Source organism: Portunus trituberculatus, chromosome 49 (genome assembly GCF_017591435.1).
Source record: "Portunus trituberculatus isolate SZX2019 chromosome 49, ASM1759143v1, whole genome shotgun sequence".
Taxonomy (NCBI): domain Eukaryota; kingdom Metazoa; phylum Arthropoda; class Malacostraca; order Decapoda; family Portunidae; genus Portunus; species Portunus trituberculatus.
Window position 1 is genome coordinate 20,774,984 of NC_059303.1, and position 7,500 is coordinate 20,782,483.

Consider the following 7,500-nt stretch of genomic DNA (forward strand, 5'->3'; position numbering starts at 1 on the left):
CTCCGTGCCTGTGTCTGGTGTATAGTGGTGTTAGAGGCCTTGAAGGAGCGGGAGGAGGTAGCTTTATAAAAAAGGAAGACAAACAGCAACAGGCCCTTAGGTCCTTACTAGGCTGTTTGTGGAGACTATCTACTAACTACCAGTGGTAGAGACAGGACAGCAAAGCAGAAGGCTCCTCCCCACCCACCCATCCCTCCAGCCGAGGCTGGCAGGAAAAAAGGCGAAACCATGAGATATTAAAAAAATCACATGGAATTTTAGTAGAGAGTGAAAAGGAAATGTGTAATCTACGTCTGACTACTTGTGTTTGTGGGGGAAAGTGTTAACGCTTGGTAAATGTCATGTTGTGTGTGCATTGTGTACGTGGATGCACAGTGTGTATGTCGAATGGGTGGTGCGGCAGCCTTGCCTGGCGCTTTCTAGGGAGGCAGCAGTCAATCAGGCCCCAGCTCCGTTCAATCCACTGAGATAGCATACTTTCCCTGTAGGGACGCCGTACGCTGATAACCCCTTGCAACATTGATCCCTGGTACTTAGTTCCCGATGATGATCAATGGTTGACAAGGCCCTCTCCAAACACAGCCCGTCACAGGTCGAGAGTAGTAGTAGTGACCGTTCACTCTGGGCTATCTGTGCGTGTATGCAGTGTAGTGTAGTATGTATGTAAACACAGTGTGGAGTCAAAAAGGTGGTGCGGCAGCCTTGACTGGCGCTTTCAAGAGAGGCAGCAGTCAATCAGGCCCCAGCTCCGTACAACCACTGTAAAAGTGCACTTCCCTTTAAAGGGCGCCGCACACTGTATGGTTACCCCCTGCAGCGGTGACCCCCTGGTACCTTAAATCCCGATGATGGTCACTTACTGTCAGGGCTCTTGACTATCCACAGCCCTTCACAGATCGAGAGTAAAAGTAGTGATCGTTCACTCCGGGCTATCTGTGTCATGTATGGAGGGTGAGAGTAATTCAAAATAACGGGCAATTTAAACCACGATCAGAGGCCCGGGAGATAAAAGAAAAAGCGCAAGTTATTCGGAAATGAATAGCGACAACCGGGGATTAGATTCAAAGTATTTATCGAGGCGAACTTTGAACGTTTCGATAGTACCTTTCTTTTGAAAGCGTGTCTCTGTGGTGGGAAGACTAGATGATGTTTATCTTAGCTCAGTGACATGTATTCATCTGGTGCTGCAGCCGTGACCTTCCTTCTATTCATCCTTCATTCCGCGCCACGTGCAGCCTTTGTGCTCATCGCTATCAGTCCTGCGAGGCGCCTCATTAATCCTCAATGAACGCCCCTCGTTGCCTTGTTAATTAAGTCACTGCAGGGGTTTTCCTCATATGTGTTTATGCATTTATTGCACCATCTTTCGAACTCTGAGTCTGCCGGATTCAATGATGTTTGGGGTTTTAATGGTCACACACACACACACACACACACACACACACACACACACACACACACACACACACACAGCGTGTAGTGTAGTGGTTAGAACACTCGGCTCACAACCGAGAGGGCCTGGGTTCGAGTCCCAGGTGCGAAAAGGCAACTAGACGAGCCTCTTAATGTGTAGTCCCTGTTCACCTAGCAGCGAGTAGGTACGAGAGGGTTGGAGGTTTTGTGCCTCGGTTTCCGAGTGTGTGGAGTGTGGTGTGGTCTCAGTCCTACCCGAAGATCCGTCTATGAGTTCTGACCTCGCTCAGTAATAGGGAAGGCTGGCTCGATGACCAGCAGGCGACCGTAAACACACACACACACACACACACACACACACACACACACACACACACACACACACACACACCACCACACCATAACACCACTAAATCCACCACATTACCACATTATACCACACTGACTCTCCCATCGCAATTCCTTCTCAATCACCTCCACTTTTTCCACCCACCACCACCACCACCACTTCAGCGCTCACCGCCTCGCCGCCCAGCACCGAGCGTGGATTAGCTTACCAGGAGCGTGTAGCGGAACGGGAAATGCGCAGCCAAGTGACGCCCCCTCCACGCTCCCCCTTCTCCCCTCCATAAAGGCAGGGAAAGAACACACGCCCCCCTGAGTGAAGGAAGTGCCTCGCGGATGATGTCTCGTGTGTGTGTGTGTGTGTGTGTGTGTGTGTGTGTGTGTGTGTGTGTGTGTGTGTGTCGTTTTTATTTTTCATGTTATGGCGTATAGCGCCTGTAGGTATACTTAAAGAATATGTATAGGATGCGCTGTTCAGTTTCCATCCATTATTGGCGCAGGCAATTTTATCTTCAATGGTACCCATATTAGGACCCATATCACCACCCAAGCGCATCCTTGGTGTAACTACCTAGAACATGGGTATCATGGTGACATGTAGGTAACTTTAAACCACTCGACAAATAGCAGAGTTTCAAGGCGGTTCGTGGTGGGATTCGAACCTACACGTGGATGTCTGCCCGATCCCATGTTTACACCTTATCCACTACGCCACCGCCTCCGAGTTGGGTTAGGTTACGTTAAGTTAGATTAATCAAATATGCTTTTTTATATACAATTCCTTTGTACACATACACACACGCATACGCGCACACACTCACACACACACACACACACGCCCGGTAGCTCAGTGGTTAGAGCGCTGGCTTTACAAGCCAGAGGACCGGGGTTCGATTCCCCGGCCGGGTGGAGATATTTGAGTGTGTCTCCTTTCACGTGTAGCCCCTGTTCACCTAGCAGTGAGTAGGTACGGGATGTAAATCGAGGAGTTGTGACTTTGTTGTCCCGGTGTGTGGTGTGTGCCTGGTCTCAGGCCTATCCGAAGATCGGAAATAATGAGCTCTGAGCTCGTTCCGTAGGGTAACGTCTGGCTGTCTTGTCAAGGACTGCAGCAGATCAAACAGTGAAACACACACACACACACACACAAAGACTAAGCCGGATAAAAGTATACATGGAAACACGAGAGAACATAAGCTTAATTCAAAGCTTATGTGCTGTAACTAAGCAACACACATAAACACACACACACACACACACACACACACACACACACAAATGCCTTTCTAAATAAACACAATTTCCAGTCACGTCTATACACGTTTCCAGCCTTATACCTTCAATTATTACTATTCACATTTCCAGCCACACAGCCAGATTGGACACCTTCCAGTTTGCGTGCGTACATTCACGTTTCCAGTCTCATACCTTCCAGTTATCGCCTATTCACGTTTCCAGCGTCACAACCTCCATTCAGTTCCAGTTTCCAGCTCTACGCAGTCAAACTCTTTTATAAACCAACAATGGAATGCCTGTAAAAGTTTCCAGCCTTACACCTTTCAGTCAACTCTCTATTCACGTTTCCAGCCTCACAACGTCCATTCAATTTCCGTTTCTAGCAGACAAACCTTTCTAAAGTAACAATAGACTTCTTAGTGAACATTTCCAGCCTCGCACCTCCCAGTCAACCACCTATCTACGTTTCCAGCCTCTCACTCTCGACTTTAAAGGGGCAAGGGAGCGTTATCCATAAGGGCGGGCAGCTGGGGTAAGTCCTCCCTGCGCCGTGACTCAGCCGTGGCCTTGATCGCGCAGCCCTGACCCGCCGAGCCAAGACCAACATTTTGCCTTCCCCTTGCGAGCTGCGTCACGCCGAGCTTCCGCCGTGAGTCACCGGGGCAGCGCTGAGCGAGACGAAGCTAAAGGTGAAAAACACATACAGCGACGAGGAATGTGGCGAGAAGAATTGCCGCTTGTTGGGCAGGGGCGGGGAGGAGGAGTAGGAGGAGGGGGATAATATAGGATAGCCAGATAGCAAATGTCCTTTTTATTTTTGTATAACCACTCTCGCAATACACACTGCGTTACAAAACACGCTTACAGGCAAGAAACACATTATACAACCTTCACACAGCTCCTCACAACTCCACAAGCCACACAAAAAAACAACACTTCCTTTCCTCAAAACATTTCTAACTCTGCCAGGACAGAGAGGCAGCACCGCACCCTCCAGCAACACACGCTGCGTCACAACACAAACTCACAGACCCACTCGCCGCAACACCAGACGCAAAACTCACTCGCCCTTGACAAGTATTTTCCAGCATCCAATTCCAGCACATTTTTCCCTCAGCATGAAGGACGGACGGTGCACCATCAGCCACACTCCGCCATCCACCCACCCACGGGCGCCACCGACCACCACACAGCACCACGCCACACTGAACGCCACAACAGCGTCCCCAAGCATGCAGCGCAGAGTTTTGGATGAGTGAGTGACTGAGTGACTGTTTCGGTGCCTCTTCAGTGTTAAGGTGTGATGGTGGTGGTGGTGGTGATGGTGGCGGTGATAGTGGCGGTGTTGGTGGTGGTATGATGGTGGTGGTGGTGATTTAAAAGAACAGAAAAAAACAACGACAACAACAACAACAATATAAACAAAAAAAAAACAACAACATCAACAACAACAACAACAACAACAACAAGAGGATAATGTTGACGAGGAAACCATGAAAATACTAGAAATAAATTAATATTTTCCATGAATCACTTTCTACTCCCTTATAAAGTCACTAAATTCTAGATCCATTTTAGCATAGGAGGAGAGAGAGAGAGAGAGAGAGAGAGAGAGAGAGAGAGAGAGAGAGAGAGAGAGAGAGAGTTCTAATATGTATCCTCTCAACTCATTTCATCTCATTTCACATCCTCCGCTTCCTCTTTCCTCCTTCATCCTTCCCTCTCTCCCTCCCTCCCTCCTTCCCTCCCTCCCTTTCATCCCGTCCTTTTCCCAAGACATTCTCGGCAAAAAACCACGGGAAATAAAAAATAAAAACCTCATTTACGACGTCTGACTTTTGGCCATTCAAAAAATTTCCCAGAAACTTTCATAACTAAAAGCCTGTGATCCGTATTGAAGAACTCTCTCTCTCTCTCTCTCTCTCTCTCTCTCTCTCTCTCTCTCTCTGTTTGTCTTTCTCTTATGCCATCTTAATCCATTAGTCTCAGTCTCTCTCTCTCTCTTTCATTCCTCCTTCCTTTCCTTCCCCGTTTTTCTCTCTCGCCTATCATTTTTTGTTTCTCCTATCGTGTTTCTTTACTCTTCCATCTTTCCTGATCCTCCTTTTCTTCCTCTCTTTAATCTACCTTTTCTTCACTTTCCTGTTTTTCCTTTCCTTATCTTCTTCTATTTGTACTTCACTGAATTTTCCTTTCGTTTACCCTTCATTAATCTCTCCTATTTATCTTTTTCTTTCCTCCACTCCTTTCCTTCCTTCCTCACACATTATTCCATGCATTATAGCTCTTTCCCCCGTTTTCTTCCTAATTCCTTCCACCCACCCAGTCCCATCCATCTGCTCTTCCCTCTTTCCTCACTTTCTCCCTCTCTATTTTCCTCCCACTCCCTCATCCCTCCTACCCTTCCTTCCTTTCTTTATTTCTCCCTTCGTCTCTTCCACCCATCCTTCTCTCTTCTCTCATCTTCAATCATTCCTTCTTATCCTCTCTTCCCAACCCACCTTCTTCCCTCCACCCACTCCATTCTGCACCTCCCTCCAGTGCCGGCGGTCTGTCAACAAGGCACCGCCCACCTACTTCCCAAAATTACCTGCCTTAGGGTGTGGCCGCCGCGCCCCCGCTCGACAACGCCGCGCCTCATGTCGGGATGGCGCGAAGGATATCATGCACGGGGTATTGGAGGGAGGAGAAGGAAGGTGTGACTTGGGGCAGAGGAGAGATAGGGAGAGGAATGTGAGAGTGTAGATGAAAAGGAGGGAATATAAATGGAGGGAGAAAGGAGAAGTAGAGCGAAAAAAGTAATGATTGAAATTTGAGCAGAGATGATGGAAGACCCCCATGTGTGTGTGTGTGTGTGTGTGTGTGTGTGTGTGTGTGTGTGTGTGTGTGTGTGTGTGTGTGTGTGTGTGTGTGTGTGTGTGTGTGTGTGTGTGCATGGCCTCGCCCCCTGCAGCGCGTCGCCTCACTCACCGTGTTTACTCAGTGTTCTATTTTTAGTTTCAATATTTAAGAAGGAAACGCTTTGGTGAGTCGCGGCGTCTCGGCATTACTGAGCAGAACTGAGCATTTTCTTCCGACACACGCTTCTGCTACGCCGCCACGAGTTGTCTTTCTCTCCTTCATCCCTTTAATTACAGGTAAATTCTGGATACTGTGCTCCAGTTTCTGTTTTCCCCTTACTATGACAAATTGTTTCAAAGGAGGAGCATCAACACACCATGGAAATTCTATAGATGAATGGAGCTCTCTCACGTCTTTTCCCCCGGGACTTATCTTTTACTTAGTTTTCATTCTTTTTTTTTTATCTGGGTAAGCGGATACGGTCCACTAAACCTAACTTAACCTAACTTACTAATACAGAATACGAAACTCCTGAAAATCTTTTGTTTACATTACAACTTCCAGCATTACTATTATCTCCAGTGTGTAGCATCTCCTGCCCTCCTGCTGTGTCATACTGTGCACTCCCATCTCTCCAGTACCGCCACCATCTCTTACTTTCACACCGCTGTATTGACTGTATTGCCGCATCATCAGTTCAGCCAATCATTCAATCATTACTTCTATTGTTGCATATACTTAATACTTTCACTGCGCGCTTTTTCTTCCTCTCACTTCCATTCTTTCTTAATAATGACTTTGTTTCTACATTGTCTTCTTTGTCATCAGTTACGTACTTTTACTGCTAACTTTCAGAGCTGACAGGGTTTTCAAGAGTATCATTCTTGAAAACCGCAATAACTTCCAGCAGAACCTGTTAAACTATCTCAAGAAACATAAATGACACGCCAAGAAAACAATACCTTCCGCTCGAGTGAGTTAAACTATCTGTAGAATCAAGAAGACTTCCTTGAAAAAAAAAAAAAGTTTTAGCTGCAAATAATTGATGTCAGAGGAATGTGTGTTTGAGAATGTTGTGCCAAGAGTGAGGTGAAAAGAGGTCAGTGGATGCACTTGCCTTAGGTCACCAGGAAGAGGAAACCACGAGGACACCAACCTGGAAAGAGACAAACTGAATGAATGGAATGCTCCGGTGTTAAGAAAAATATATAAATAAGAAAGAAGAAAGAAGAAAAAAATATTATCGTTCCAGTGTTAACAAACTATAAATAAGTCAATCTAATAATTACATAATAGAAGTGAAGGAATGAAAAGAAAGAAGAAAAAAATATTATCCTTCTCCATTTCTCCTTCCCTTGTCCTCTTTGTCCTCTTCCTACCTTCTTTGTTTTCTATATTCCTTCCTTTGTCTTCTCTCTCTTATCACTCAACGTCTTTACATTTCTCACCTACTATCTCTCTCTCCCTCTGTCTTCTTAACCTGTTCCCTCTTCATTCATCTTTTCACCTCTCTCTCTCTCTCTCTCTCTCTCTCTCTCTCTCTCTCTCTCTCTCTCTCCTATCACGTTCGTTCATTTTAAGATGGCGGACACATAAAGAGAAACAGGAAAACATGTCTTATATTTCTATACTGATGTTGCACAATACAGTTTTTTCCCTTTCCTT

The 7,500-nt window shown here is 46.4% G+C and overlaps 1 protein-coding gene and 1 non-coding gene across 2 annotated transcripts in view; one reads left to right on the forward strand and one right to left on the reverse strand.

The window, feature by feature from the left end:
* Positions 1-7,500, reverse strand: part of LOC123499253 (rap guanine nucleotide exchange factor 6-like) — a 253,746-nt gene that overhangs the window by 147,285 nt on the left and 98,961 nt on the right. The gene's annotated exons all lie outside the window — the stretch shown is intronic.
* Trnav-uac lies at positions 2,595-2,668 on the forward strand. Its single transcript has one exon. It is a non-coding gene; the product is annotated as a tRNA-Val (tRNA).